The sequence below is a fragment of the Lepisma saccharinum genome, chromosome 9 (genome assembly GCF_977018435.1).
Source record: "Lepisma saccharinum chromosome 9, izLepSacc3.1, whole genome shotgun sequence".
Lineage (NCBI taxonomy): Eukaryota > Metazoa > Arthropoda > Insecta > Zygentoma > Lepismatidae > Lepisma > Lepisma saccharinum.
Genome location: NC_139237.1, coordinates 6663031 through 6678708, shown reverse-complemented (window position 1 = coordinate 6678708; position 15678 = coordinate 6663031). Strand labels below are relative to the sequence as shown.

The following is a 15678-nucleotide window of genomic DNA, read 5'->3' as shown; positions in this document are numbered from 1 at the left end:
AGTAATATTTAAATAAAAATGAAATCACCTTGCTTCCTTTCCAAAAACATCATCTCATTGTTAATGAACATTTTATTGTACTTTATCACAATTCACCACTTAATCTACTGTCCTTCATGGTTCCTCTGATTCATGTCTTTACATGCCGAAGAGTACTGTAAAAAAAAAAGGTAATAATTCAATATGATGGAGTTCGAATTATCAAGGTCAGATTCCCACTTCGAGAAATGAATTAAAGACTTTTCGTAATCCCGAACAGCCGAGAAATATCAAACGATCTCATTCAAAATATGTTAATTCTTGATATTTTCTGCACTACAAGTTTCTGAAATTTCTTGAAATTAACAGTTCTTATTCCAGAAGTGCAAAAATAATCATTTGAAGGTGAAATAATGTGTATAATTTGAGATTTCCACCGCATTGGAAATATTGAAAATATTTGGTTCCTAAAATTTATCGACCTGCTCAGGAAATGGATATATTTTTTTCAGTCTTGAAAGTTTGAATTTTTAATATTTCCTTTCCAATCTCGTCACAAAATTTTCCGTCCCATCACTCCTAAGGACTAGCTGAAAACGTTCTTTCGTTATTTTGTTGGATATGTCCGTTAATTACTGTAACGACAGCCTGTAAATCGCAGAAAACAATATTATTTGTAATATGATATCGTTGCAATTAAACTTATTCCAGAAATCACATGGTTCGGAGGGGATTACAACTGCCCCTCCACTGCGGGCGCCCTTTATTTTAGATAGGGGGATATTTACCCGGAAATATTTAAGGGTGAAGAATGACCTTATGTGCCAAGAAACCACAATTTTTTATTTCATTCATTGTTACCACATAATACCTCCAAAGCTGTTATCATCCTCATAGTAAGAGAACTCTATGTTTTGCCAATTGTTACAAGGATTACAGAATTTTTCAGGAGATCTTAACATATGAAGGCTTGTCTGCCACGTTTAATCTGCAAAAAAGGACTAAAAGTGAGCTGAACACTGGGACTTATCTCGTAACATACTGCAAGATTGAAATTCGTTGTTCCAACTGCGCAAGGGGAAAAAAGACCGGACGTAAAACTGAAAAGAAGCCAGGGAAGCCCGGGGGATGTTGGGGACGCGGGATTACGTGTGCTTCAATCTCGCTGGTCGCTCTCCTGCAATTACGTCGATTCAAGCCCACCTCAACTGACGCCCTGGACTTCCTGGATTAGCGGCTGAAATTTTACGAGGTGCTCTGCAGGGAGGGGAGAGAGGAGAGTCCTGGGGAATTTCGGGATTAACGCCTAACAAGGACGCACTTTCAGAATTCGACATTGCGTTGCCATTGAACCCATGGGTTTCGTATAAAAAAAGTTTTTCCAACAATACTTTCTCTCTGAAAACATCCCAGTGTAATTTAACATTGTTCTTATATGTTAATTGGTGAATTTAATGTCGTCAAAATTATTAGAGTAATACTCAGAAATGAAAGCAGTGAATTACACATTGTAACGAAGAATCGACCTATTGCAAAACTTCAATGGCACTGACAAGAAAGAAGAAGCAGTTCCGTCTTTGTAGCAACCAATCACAGAACCACATATAGAGGAAAAATCAATATCTTAGTTTCAAATTGTGTATCTCTCCCGTACTTGAAATATCGATTATTTTGCTTCAAAAGACAAAAAGAGACGATCTCAAATATTGCGTTTTGGAGAAAAATCCGTTTATATTTCAGTTACATGTCCAGAAAGAAAAGTATGAATGTTCAGAATGAAATTTTGTATTCTTGCTATTGTGGACTACCCAATAAATCAAATTGAGTTTTAAGTCGACTTTATATACAGAGAGACCAATCGAGTCTGAATCTACGGTTTAAACTTTCATCCGAACCACTTCGTGCCTACACCTGGTACTTATCTTTAGACCTTGACACGAGGCGACGAGGGGGCCATCCCCCTCCACCCAAGGCCAATGTCCTTCCCCTAAGAATGTCATGTCTCCCCGCTAAATCATGTCATTCGTCCCCTCAAATCATATCATTATCCCAATGAAGTATTTAATTACGACAGCGTGTCTACTGAAAGTAACTTTTTATTAGATTTACTGAACACTATACTTGATCTGTCCCTCCTTACTGAACAGGAGTGCCCAACACCACAAAACTGTGGATGCATTACCCCCCGCCCCCCCGAAAATATGTTCATCATAATTTCCCCAAATAGTCTGGACGAATAAGTGATAATTTATGTTTATTTGAATGCAATCCATGTTAAAATATTTTTTTAATTGTTCAAATTTTCGAAATAACATTGTTTGGTTACTTATGTTAATCTCAAATATCATAAATTTAATTACAGCATTTAAACAGTGTTTGTGAGTGGAGAATAAGATTTATGTTTATTTTCTAACTGGTAACCAAAGAGAAGAAATAGTGCTGTCTTCTCTCGCAGTGTTTGCTTTCCTCTAAACGTACAACTGTTATGCAGAAATTACTTCTGTTGAACAAAGACGCAGCAGCAAGTTTTGGGATCGTTTCGGTGTCAACTTCTGACCCGTCACATCGCCTTCCGTCTGCCGCTGGAACCATATGGGATCGGAGAACAGAGGTGAGGAATTGTTTCCGACCCAAGAAACAACTGAGGAGCTAATGTTCGGGACGTGATCAGAATTGGAAGAGAGGAATCTGCTCTCCGTCGGTCTGCTAATTGCTTTCTCCAGAAGCAGATGGTATTTCGACAGACAATCAATTACAAGGATTATTTTAAACTTTCCCATTCCGTGAAAGAAGACTCCTTGATTGCGTTCCTAGAAGATTATGTTTTCATAAGGAAAATGTGTGCTACACGAACTTCCTGTGCAAGATCGACAAAATATGTCTGAAACAACGCTATATTCCCCAACGCTTTTCAAGCGCCTTTCCTACTTTTTATAAACTCCTTCCATGTCTCCTGCACTAGCACTAGCTAGCACTTTCCCACGGTCTCCACATTGAAGTTGCAAAGTACGGCAACAGCGTATCCGCAGTCATTTGACTGAGACTCTACGTGGAGTAGACGAGCAGAATAACAGCTGCGCCCATTGGCTGAAGGTTGAGTGTGATTGGACGAAAACAACTCGCCCGCTGTTTGTCCCCACCCATGTTCGTGTCGGCGGCTTGTTTCAGTTTTTCGACGTTAACGAAGTAAACGCGTGGACTATACAGACGATACCTTTACTTCTCATTCTAGTCACAGAGAATGCTTCTGAGCTCAGTAAAATAAACAAGGCTGGCTCCCTTCTTTGTAAATTGCTAGGCAGGCTGGCTGTTAAATTCAACTGTGGAATATTGTCTTGCGGCAGCTTCTAACAGGGGAGAACATATTTAGTAGAAAACGAAGATTTATGTCACGTGTAAGTTATTCGCACAATATTCTGGTGTTTGATAAGAACAACTATTATTGACAATACTCTGAATGTTAGCGACATTTTTTTTTAGTAGAACGCAAACTTACTTGATCATTATTTATTGCGTAATTTTACCTCCAATTTTAATTTTGCACAAGGCTTCTCTTCTCTCACTTTCATAGGAACTTCTTTGCTGCTACTTTATTCTCGTAATATGCCAAAACGGGGGGGGGGGGGGGATATTAGCAACTGACGTGCAAATTACTTACTACTTGCGTACCACTGCCCGACAGCAGACAAGAATATCTGGAGAGAACGAAAGGGAGGCTAAGTAGTAACATGCGCGAGACAAGGCTGTAATTTTCAGATCAGTATTTCGTTTCTGTGCTTTTGCTTGTTTTGCTTATTATCGCTAAATGTATTGTGTTTGCAACGGCTTCTGACCTTCTTAACGTATTTTACCGGCAGCATTGATTACTTTCTCTGAAACTTCCATGTTGTTCCAGGAGAACACGATTTTGAAGAAACCCGTTGTCCTTCTACGTTCTACAGAGCATTCCGTGACATTCGCTACGAAACTCGGCGGCAAGCGGTGCGGCACTGACCGCCGGTCCGCTTGCCGCCGAGTCTTGTAGCGAATGTCACAGAATGCTCGGTACTTGCAGCCGTCACCCCTGTTTTGCCATTGGACTCGTTCAGTTAGAGCCTGCGCATTTGCGTCTATGGTTGTGACGAACACACACGGACTGTAGTGATTAGAGCATTGGAGTATTAATTCATGAGAAATAAAAACATATACGTAGTCTGGTAGGGCCACCGCGATGATAACGTTGCCGCATTGTAATTAAGGGGTCGCTGGTTCAATACCCAGTGGAGCCAGTAGCGACGATTAGGGGCTGTGGGGGACATTTGCCCCCCTACTTTTTGCCACTTTTGCCCCCGCACTATGTTAAACTTTATCTTACAAGGAAAGTGAACTGGCCTTGAACCCCTCCCCTCCCAGTTTTGCAACCCAATCGCCACCACTGGGTGGAGGCACATGGCGCAGTGGTTCGCATTCCACTTTAAACTGTAGGTTTAGTCCCGATTAGGCTTTCTGTGGAAAAGCATACTTAAAACAACAATTCAATTCAATTCATAGCGTCTGGTGAAATCAAAGAGAGCCTAGGGAGAACCTGTACCAACTCACAAACTATCATTGGTTCCATTCCCTCAATCAGGAAAAGGAGAATAAAAACATTCACATGATGTTGGGAGCAAAAATAATCTCAAACAAGGCGTAGTGTTTGAAAAGGTGCAATGTAAACTAAACGATTTATATATTCCAAATAATAAGACATGCAAATATTGGTCATTAGATTTGCTCTTAGCTGCATTCATAAATTATGTCCAATTATGGACGTGTGTTAACATGCATGTGATATTGGTACTTGATGTGTCGAGTGTCGGAAACATATGCATGAACGCTTAGCGAGTGCTAACACTTTAGACAACGCACACTTATTGTTACTCAGCTTGATATTTCATGACAGATGTTGTCTAGTGATACGTAAATTTATTAAAAGCCTTATGCATTGGGATTGTGCATATAGGTAGTGAGTCATGTTACTTCCATCTTTATCAGGAAAGTTTAAACGTGCGCTTTAAAATTGTATAGCACGCAATTTCCACAATGAGTATAAAACGTTTTCGTGCATCTCAAATTTTTGGTACACAGTAGTTTAATTTCATTAATATAGCCCCCACATGCAAAGAACATAAATCGTGTCTGTTGAAGTAGCAACACTTAAGAAGATTAACGTCGTACTGTGGGATGCATAAGTATTGCGAAGCAAATTGTCCATCAACATGTTCGTGCCCTTTATTTTACACAATTAGAGCGTCAAGAATTGAAACAAAACCCCCAAACAAGCTTCACACAACTTCTGCAGCAACATAGCTAAAAATGTATTTCTTAAAAACAATGAAAAATTTATGAAAATGGCCTTGGACAATTTGACGAGGAATACTTGTGTATCTCACTGTACAACACCGACCAACTACCGTGCACGGGACGTTGAGAATAACAAAATAAATCAAAATAACTTTTTTGCTTCTTAATGTCTGGTTTAGGTGCTACGAACCCTCGAGAGACGGTGTGTATGCAACCATGCTGCACAGATTCCCTGTTCTTTTTCTTGTGGGAAAACTACAACATTTTAAATAAGATAAGGAAAGACTGTGTGTGTTTTTGCAGTGGCGGCGATTAGGAGCTGCAAGAACGGGAAGTTCCCCCGAACTCGATTTTGCCACTTTTTGCCTCCGAACTACAGCCTCTTAATGATAATCCTTGTCTACCCAGACAAAGTAAACTTTCATTGAACCTCTTTCCCCCACGTGTCGGCACCTACGTCAGTGTGTTTATATGTTATCCGAGAGAAACATAAGCATTGGCAACCATGAGCCTGTGCCATACGGTTGAATAAATGCGGGATAGGAACTACCGCTTCTCGAGGACTGGTCTCCCCGAAACGAGAAACTCGAACTTCATCTGCAACACGTTACTAATAGAAATAATTCCTCTTGATGTCCTCTGTATCCTGGTGGATTTTGTTGATGTTTTACGGCAACAATGTGTGTCAATGTGTGCGCTTGCATATATATATACTCTGTCCCACGTATCTCTGGAGCAAGGCCGAGTATAGCGGCAGGGAAGGGGGATCGAGTGGGCAGAGCGAAGCAGTACACTCTGCTGCAAAGGCTGGTAACTGCAGTGGTATCCCCTCCATGCAATCCCGTTCCCTCTCACAAGCTTATTGGTAGAGCCGTCTCGCGTCACTACTTGCGCAAAGACTTGTTTTTGTTTGCTTGCTCCAGAGATATTCGAGACAGAGTATATGTGTGCAGTACACGGATGGCAAAGTGTACCACTTAGATATACTTTTCAAAAAGCCTTACTTCGCAATTGGCCGAAAGCGGTCCAAACGTGAAGGAAAAATCAAATCATTCATTAATTAAATACTCATGTTGGATAGAATATGCACTTTCGTTAACAACTTGTATGAGAAATCACTACGTCATGGAGTATGCTATCTCTCTGGTGGCAATGTGATTTCATCTGAATTATACGTTGTTTGTTCAAAAAGTATCCGACCTTATTTTTTTGGCGTAAACAAATGGAATGGTTAAAGTTATAGTGGTGTAAGTCACTTTAAAAAAACCCACTTAGACATAGAGACCAGATCGAGCTAAGTTAATCTGTTATTGAACTTCATTTAAAGAAAGTTCAATTATTGTTTCTCTAACTTTTTGTGTGATTGCAATTATCTTATAGCTAATTTTCATCGACATTCCTGCTCTACAGACTACCCAGATGTTAACATATTTGAAAATCTGGAACGTTTTAAAAGACAGTTGTACAAAAATTAATAAGGCTCTTTATAAGGTGTAATTTTTATTTATGCTATTATTTTTCGTTGTTCTTTTTCTGCTGTTATACATTCCAATGTAAAATGACTAACTCTCTATTTCAAATTCTTTTTTAAATAAATAAATAAATAAATAAAAAGGACCAGCCTCGTGTGAACCATCGCTTCCGTCGCTAGACCTATACGTTCAGTTACATTTCTAATAGATCTGATCTGCAGATAAAATTATGTACTAATAACTTGTCATAATTTATTTTTTCAAATATTTATGTCCCTTTCCTGCATTTGTGGAGAGGTGTAGTCTCATTAGTCCCTGCGACACGCACTTAGATTAAAGGAAAATCCTTATTCTGGTATATTTACGATACATTTAATACGTATCCTTATTACCATTCTATTTCTCGGAAAACTCCGAGAACATTTCAATTGAAAATTTTACAATTGCAGGTCGAAATAATAATTTACAAAGACTAAAATGTGTGCTGAATACTTTCCGGTCATTAGATTCCGTTTCCTGTGCGTGACATATATTCTTATCATTGAGTGAGTTTAAAGATGACCAAACTTCATATTTAAGGGCAAGAATGTTTTATACAGCTTTTGTACTACAATTGCAGAAAGGAAACGGAAGTTTTCCGTTTTCATAATTTTAGATGTAAAATGATGGAGAAAGGATGCTAATGTTTCATGCTTTGTTAGTGGTACAACTTTAAAGATATTTCCTTGGTGGGGTTGAATTGCCAAACATGCTACTCTCTCGCCATGTTGTGACAACACATCACATGAAATCAAGGCTTGAGGGGGGAAAACATTAAAATGTTGACCAAGGCAAAATTTATTGTAATGCAAATATTCACTAAAAACGTAACGTTTCCACCCTCTAACAGGGTCTTCTTCAGATGAAGAATCACAATAAACGAATTTTTTGAAGAAGATGGTGGAAACGTTACGCTTTTAGTGATTATTTGCATTACAATAAATTTTGCTTTGGTCAGCATTTTAATGCTTTATTAACATGGAAACAAGTCTCAATAGTTTTACGATTGTGTTTGTAATGGTCACCCACGGGGACACTAATGTGTGAGCGGAGACTGGATTTTAGGTAATCCTTTCCCTTTTACTTGCATTCAGTCTTTCTTTCCAGATGTTCACTGTCTCTTTCCCATGTCTTTAGAATTCCCCCTTTCTTCCACACTCATTCTTTGCGTTTGACTACCTCTTAGAGTAAGGTGAGAGAGCCTAAGCATGTTTTCTCCGCGAAGGGGTTAAGTCGTGAGGTAAAACCGCCATCTTAGGTAGTACCACAGTTACAGCTGATACAATGGTGAAAGTAAGGATTTGAGCGTGGAATGTTCATGTATAGTGCATAATATCTGTACATTTCAGTGACACTGCGAGTAGACAATAAGTAAAAAGCTATGTCTCTGTACCCAGCTTTCGGATGAAACAATTGAAGTGGCAAGAAATGTTTCTATAAAAAAAGATGGAATTAAGAGGTCCAAGAAGATTACGTTCCCCAGATAAACATGCTTACAACATATTTACGTTTATTATACACGTATTTCAGTTGTGATTTTATTAATGGCATTATTATTAATTGTATGTATAAATTTTAAAATTGTGATGTATGGGAATAGCAAAAAATCGTTCGAACGTTTCCTAAAGATAACTATGCTTATACCTGTTGCGAACTTTGTGGAATGTAAATTCTTTGAACGAACAGGGCTACTTCAGACATGCGACAAGTGACACTTGTCGCTTGGAAACCAATTATCAGAAAAAATGAGACCTTCCGAACCGAAGCGACACGCCAAGCTGCACGTGTCGCTCGAAATGGGCCGTTTTCTCAATACAGCCCATCGCGTCGATTCGGTCTGTTGGTGGCGGATGCACGGTGAATGTTTTGTTTTGTTTTGAAGGGTCCCGTGTCGCTTGTCGCCTCCTATACGGGAGTTTTCAGATCGAAGCGACTCATGTCGCATAGGAACGAATTTGTCAATGTTTAACATCTGCCTTAGCGGCAAGCCTGCGTTGGTGGAATCCTCAAAGCGTGACGTGTCACTTGTTTCTTCGGTGTGAAATCTCTCTGTTCAGACCGAAGCGAAAAGCAACACGTGCCGCTTGGAAGCGAACCCTCGGTAATCAATGCAACTTTTCGAACCGAACCGACGCGGCAAGCTGCATGTGTCACTCAGACTCGTCCGTTACCTCAATAGCGTTTAAATCGTGTCACATCGGTCTGTTGGTAGCGCATGCGCCGTGAATGCTTGCTTTTATAGAGATTTCACACCTAAGCCATGCGCGCCACGTGTAGCTTGAGAATTTCACCAATCGAAGTCAGGCTTGTTCGACCCATCATGCCTCTATGGTGTGAAACACTGCTGTTGATTGGCTCGTTCCCAAGTGGCATGTGTCGCGCGATCCACTGAGAATTCACACCGGAGTGGTAAGCGGTAAGCGACGTGGGCTCCTTCAGTCTAAAGCAAAACATTCACCGCGCATGAGCGAACAACACACCGAAGCGACACTATGCATGGCATTGGGAAAACGATCCACTCCTTGTGACACTCGAAAGACAAGCGACACGCAGTTTGTCGTATGGCTTCGGTTTAAAGATACACGCATCGCTTGTAGCCTATAGCTTCGGTCTGAATGTTTCCGTTGACTGAATGAGCTCCTGACTTTTGTCGCCTATCGCGAGTCGCTTATCGCCTGATGTTTCGGTTTGAAATCTTCCTAATATCTCGACTTAGGCTAACTTATTGAGGTGGCGTAAATTGTGTTATTAAATCGGCTTAAACTTCTGTACATTTCCATATTAATAGTGTTTCGTGATGTATTTACGAGGGTAGGAGTTAGAATGCAACTCCTATTTTGATCATATTGTTATTTCATTAAACTCCTTCTGGTGTAGCAACGAGATATAATAGAGCATTACATATAGTAAATGAACACGTCCCAGCATGTAAAAGTGTCTAGATCCGTTTGTATCTTAGTCAAAATTAGCTACGAAGAACTTCGTGTTATTGTTTCTGACGGTTTAAACATAAATAAACATAACAAGCAGCCTTATTTCTCCCGTCGAAATTCCCTCTCGCTGAATGTTAACAAATGAATGCAACAGGCAGTTGGCGCTTCCCAACATGGCGGCCGCTGCAAGCTATTTTGGTTTCAGCTGGCGTCACGCACGCTCTCTGTATTCCTTCTATGCTCCAAGGACTACAGTTTCTCTGTCATTTTCTGTCTGTCTGGTATTCTCCTTTACTTTCTCCCTCTTCTCTCTCTCTCCCTCTCTCTCTCTCTCCCTCTCCATCTCTCATTCTAGCAATTTTTCTTTCTTCTTTCTCCCTCTCGATTTTATTTCATTTTTGTCTATGACAGGGGTTCCCAAAATGTTTCGTTTCACGGCGCCCTCACTGCTTCAAAATTTTCCCGCAGCGCCCAGGTGAGAATGTAGGCCTATTAAAAACTTGCAACAGGGCCACCTAGATGTCGCCCAGGTCCAGTCCCTATTAGCCTTACTGTGGATAAAGTGGACTTAAAACACCAAATCAATAATCAACACTTGCAACGCTCACTTAGTGTGGTCACGTTGCTTACCTTAAGTTAAAAAATAAACGCATATTTCAAATTCAGAAACATTTACATGTAAAAAGCACATATTTAAAACAGCCATATCATTACGAACATTTCGGGGCGCTCCAGTGCGTTTGTGATTTGAATTCATTTAGCAAATTTCTGATATCATTTCCTGGACATTGATTTAACGATCTTGAATTTATACTAAGCAGTTCAAAAGGGCGGCAAACTAGAAGCAGGGGTGTAAATTGCGTTATTTGAAAGTGAAACCTTACATGGCATGACACTTAAAACGAATCTACAGAAGCAAGGTAAATGCAACGCACGACAAAACTCTTTGGAGAAAGCTGAAGACTATTTCTAAGAGGTGTGTGTGGCACGTCACATACCACGAGCGACGTGATACGTTGGAGATCTCGAGGAAATGTGTGCATAGTTCTTTCGAAAAAACAAGACTAATTTACATATTCCCGAATTTCACTACTTGTGCACTAGTTGTGATATCCCTCACAAAAAATTGCATACGTCGACTGGTAGAAACGAATCACTATTATCGATGAGGACTAACACAACATCTTAATATAAGTTATAGTTGCAGTTTCATTTTGGGAGGATATTAGATATTGTATCCCACATCCCATTACCTGTCTATGAAAGCCTATTGTCTTCGTATCGTTAAGCTTGTTACAAATATAGTTATAAATTACTATAATTTTGGGGCATAATATTTTCGAAGGGAAAGGTTGGTAAAATTTAAACTCGAAATTAGTTTACATAAATTCGGTTTTCAGTTTTGATTAAAAAAACTCCTCTCAAGAGGTCTATGAAGTTTCCAAGTTTACAACTTTAGCAAGCTGTAACTAATGTATGGTCATGTCGTAAAGCTTCTTAAATCGTCTCCTGCCTGCTTAAATATTTACTGACTTATCCTTAAACCTCCACCCCAAAATTTAATTCACAAATTTGAATCAATTTTCAGAAACCATAATCTCAAAACTGACGCTCCAAATTTAATCACCAATGGAGAGCGGTTGTCTAAAAACCTTGTGTTTCATTTTGGCATCTAGCCGCCATCTTGGATTCAAAATGCGGGAATTCATATTTTTTATCACTTGTTTCTAGGCTATTTATCAACTAATTTCAATTTTCTTTTTTTAATTTTAATATTTTAAATTGCATCTTTAATTGTTGTTCTTATCATTTTTTCTCTAAAATCAACAATTTTGCTAGAAATTTGAAAAAAAAACATATGTAGGAAATTTATAATAATATGACCAATTGATGCTTTATGGGAAAAATTCAGTTGTAATGCGGGGATATCTGATTTCTTAGATAAGGTATATTATATTTGTCCTTTACGCCAAGGGAAGGCCATTTATGGTGCAGGGTGCCCGAAATGTATCAAGTTCTCTGTCGTTTGGGAGCTAAGGATGACGAAATCGCCTGCTTCCACTTTGTACTCACCGGATATGTTGGCACAAATGAAAATGCGGATTAGGACATGTACGGTATGCCAGAGCTACCTAAGCTACGGCTCGAACAACCGTATGGGACCCACCGTTGCTTCTTCTGGTATGGCCATTTACGAAACATACTGTTACCTCAGAGGGTTTTAATATCTGTTTTGTCAAGACATACTTTTATCATTTATCAACTTACTCAGGTATTATAAACTTGTCTAACATATTACGTACTTTCACTATAATTGAAGAAGCATATATGCTTTGTTAAAAGTCAATAAATATTTTATGGACGTTTTGATTATGTTGCCAATTTTTTTAGGTGTCCGACTAATATGAAATATTTCAACAATAATTCATGTGTTTCATTTAAATCTACATTGATAATCCAGCATAATTTTATTAGCATATGTATGGGGTTATTCTTCTTTACAAAATATTAGATAATATTTTATATTTGTTGAAGGACATATTTATTTGTACGAATCTTCGCTTTGGCCAAGTGAGGTTTAAACGTAACTAAATCAAAAATTAAATTTCTTGACATTGAAATAAGTAATTCGATGGCAGAATCTAATTTCTTGACTTTCTAAAACATTTTGGATTTCGCCGGCAATCGTGGTGCAGTCTGTCGCTTAGGTGACTGAGCGCGTTAATTGGACTTACGATCTCAACACTGAAAGGCACGGGTTCGAGTCTCAGGCTAGAAATGAGTGTTATTTTATGAGTGTCTCTTTATGAACTTAATCTCAAACTCATCCTCAGTGTGACGATTAACCAATAGTGACAGAAAATCGACGAAAAATAACAAGATTTTTTAGTATTTTCTTTTTTGTTATTTAGCGTCGCTTTTTTGCTACTTGCTGCTTTTGACTAATCGCGACGGTGAGAATTGGTGATGATGTGATGAAACTGATGAAGGGACACTCACAATGGAGAGCAATGTCCAAGCCGGGATTCGAACTCGGAGCCCCTGGTGTATCGCGCCACTCCGCCACGTATGTCGACGGTAACAATAATATAACTACAAGGGAAATCCGTGGCGGAGCGGTCAGTGGCAAGTGTTACAAAGCCAGAGTTTCGAATGCTGGGCAAGGCAAGTGTGCATCATTTTGTTTCCCCAATCAACCACTTTATGAGCTCATCTTTCATTCACATCAACATGATTTACTCAAGAGGTAAAAAAGCGAAGTAAAGTATTACAAATACAATTTTCATTATATTTTTCCAGATTTTAAACTTGTCAGTCTTTCTTAATTTATTTCGCTATTTCACCAGTTTTGGAAAACAGACGATGAAGATGAATAATGATTTGGCGGCACTAATGAATCGGCAGTTACAAGTGAACAGCAATATACACTGCGGGATTCGAACAGAGAATATTTGGTTACTGTGATGATTCTGTATTGGCTAATTGTATGTAAAGGTGGGGGAACCAATAAGATTTCTTAAAACACTTGTAGAGCCTCCCCGATGGCGCAGTGGTAGCGTCGTCGCTTTGTAATCAAGGTATCCCGGGTTCGATACCCGGTTGAGGCACATAGTGCCTCGGATCCCAATTAAAACTGTACGTTCAGTCCCGATTAGCCTTACTGTGCATAAAGTGACTTTGAACACCAAATCAATCAATTATTAAAAGACTTGTAAGAAGTACTTGCTTTTAAAATACAGAACCGAAATCTAGAAACTCGCGAACAAATACTTGGAAATAGCACTTGCACTTTCTGTAACTTCTTATTTCAAAAGCAAGAAAGAGAATAGCTTGTATAAGGAAGGTCAATGACCCATCGCGTAGTATATGTGGCCTGACGTTAACATTCCCCACCTTAATTTCACTTTCTCTAAGACAATATTCAATCATGTGTTCACATGAATTTAGATTTCGTCTCATCTGTGTAGTGTCATCATGCATCAATGACGCCTGCTAACTTACCTCATTTCGCGACAGTCGTATCTTAGTTCCGCGAGCACAATCTCTGAAAACAGAAAGACACAATCACTTTTGCACTAAAACACACCACAATACGCATATGCGTTTAACGTGAATCACTGCACTGTCACTTCGTGTCCTGTTGTTACCGGGAACTCGTCTCGTGTGATCCTGGAATAGCACTGCAGAGACCTCTAGCGCCAATCTATAGAACTTTTTGCACTGCCGCGTTGCCAGGAGCCGTCTATTTATTTTCGATTCGTAGTTTTCTTTCGTCGCTGTTCTTCAGTGGAATCAGGTTTGGGGAAGAATTTGAGATGACAGAGGTTCACGAGACAAAGTACACAAATTAATTTGCACCTGACTTTGGGAATAATTCATATCTTGGCTCAATATAATTGAACTCGAGAATTCAAATTATCCATAACTTCAGTATTTTGCTTTATATTAAATAGTAATGAAATGTTGAAAATGCTTATGATCAGAGTTGTTAAAGGTCCAAAAATATTAAATAAATTCAATTCCTGTCCAGGAGAGAAAATCAGCAAGGGTAAAATGGTTCTGGACCTTAAAGAACCTTTTTACCTGTAAAGTATTTCAATTCGATCCAGGAATCTTTTTTCCGGATCAACTTAAATGCGGTCCAGGAACCTTTTTCCAATGGAACACATCTTGGACCGAATTGTGCGAGAATTAAGGTTCTGGTCCTTCTGCAGAACCCAATAACTGCTTAAAATAACTGAATAGCTAATATAATGTATTGAACTCATACTGTGGCAGTCCAGTTCTTGGGGAGCATAACGCAAGGGACCTGGGTTCGACTCACTGGGTGACTGAACTCACGAGGAAACTTCCAGATAATGTATCTGCGTGAAGCGGCTCTGGGGTTCACGAAGACTCTAATATGTAAATATCGGTGGTTGGGTTGCGGGTAAAGGCAGCCAGTTATCACATCAATAACTCCTGATTGTGAATCTGTATAGCCCAAGCTGTAGTCCTCACCCCCCGATGTGCCCTCATGACATGTTGCAATGAACAAACATGGCTTAACCTTTCACCAGTTTATTATTAAGGAAACGTTGGTCTCTTCTCTCTCTTCCTCTGTCTGTGCGTTAGAAAGAGAGAGAGAGATAGAGAAAGAGAGAGGATGTTTCTCGTTGAGGTATTAGTATATCTCGGTAACCAGCAAAACGTTATTCAGTATGTAAATCAGGACAGAACAGATTCATGGTTATCACTGACATTTATTTAGTTTATCTGACACATGCAGAGTTTGAAAAGTTTCGAAGTAACCCATTTACAGTTAGTTGTACTTGAAAGTTAGCTGCCTGGAAGTTACTTTTAGAGTTATTTTCTGCTGAAAGTTTTTCTTGCAAAAAAATTACACACAATCAATGATCAACTATTGCAGATAATAAATTTATGAAGATATTTATGTGTTGTAATTATCTCTCTCACACATAATAGAAAACTTCATGTACTGTATTTATAATATTAAAACAAATTAAAATGATGCAACAATGAGTCAGCCTTGTTTGAACGCCCATTTATTTTATTTGACTCGCTCTATATATCCAAATATACACTGTCTCCTTTTCAAATTTTTCGTTTTTTTTAAAAAAAAGTTTTGCTTTTTTCTATTTCTTTTTTTCATTTTTTCGTCCTTAGATAAAAATTTCGTTCCTTCGTTTTTCGATGTTTTCCTTTATCGAAAAAAAATCGTTTTTAGTTTCTAGCCATTTTGTTTATTTTTTTTCTGTGTACATTTTTTTATTTACATGTTTTCTTTAGTGGCGATTTTTAATTATGGAAAAAATATTTCTCGCACAAGGTTATTTGGCTCTATGAACTTGTTTTCAAAATGTTAGTAATGAAAGGTCATTTTTTCGCAAACCCATTCTTTTCTATCTTTCCCATTTCCGAAACGGCATTAC

The 15678-nt window shown here is 38.8% G+C and overlaps 1 protein-coding gene across 1 annotated transcript in view; it reads right to left on the bottom strand.

The window, feature by feature from the left end:
- Positions 1-13889, bottom strand: part of LOC145992323 (uncharacterized) — a 797619-nt gene extending 783730 nt beyond the window's left edge. The window contains exon 1 of the mRNA XM_083128704.1: positions 13748-13889. The gene's annotated coding sequence lies outside the window, so the exon portion shown is untranslated. The remainder of the gene's footprint in view (positions 1-13747) is intronic.
- Positions 13890-15678: the final 1789 nt, after the last annotated feature.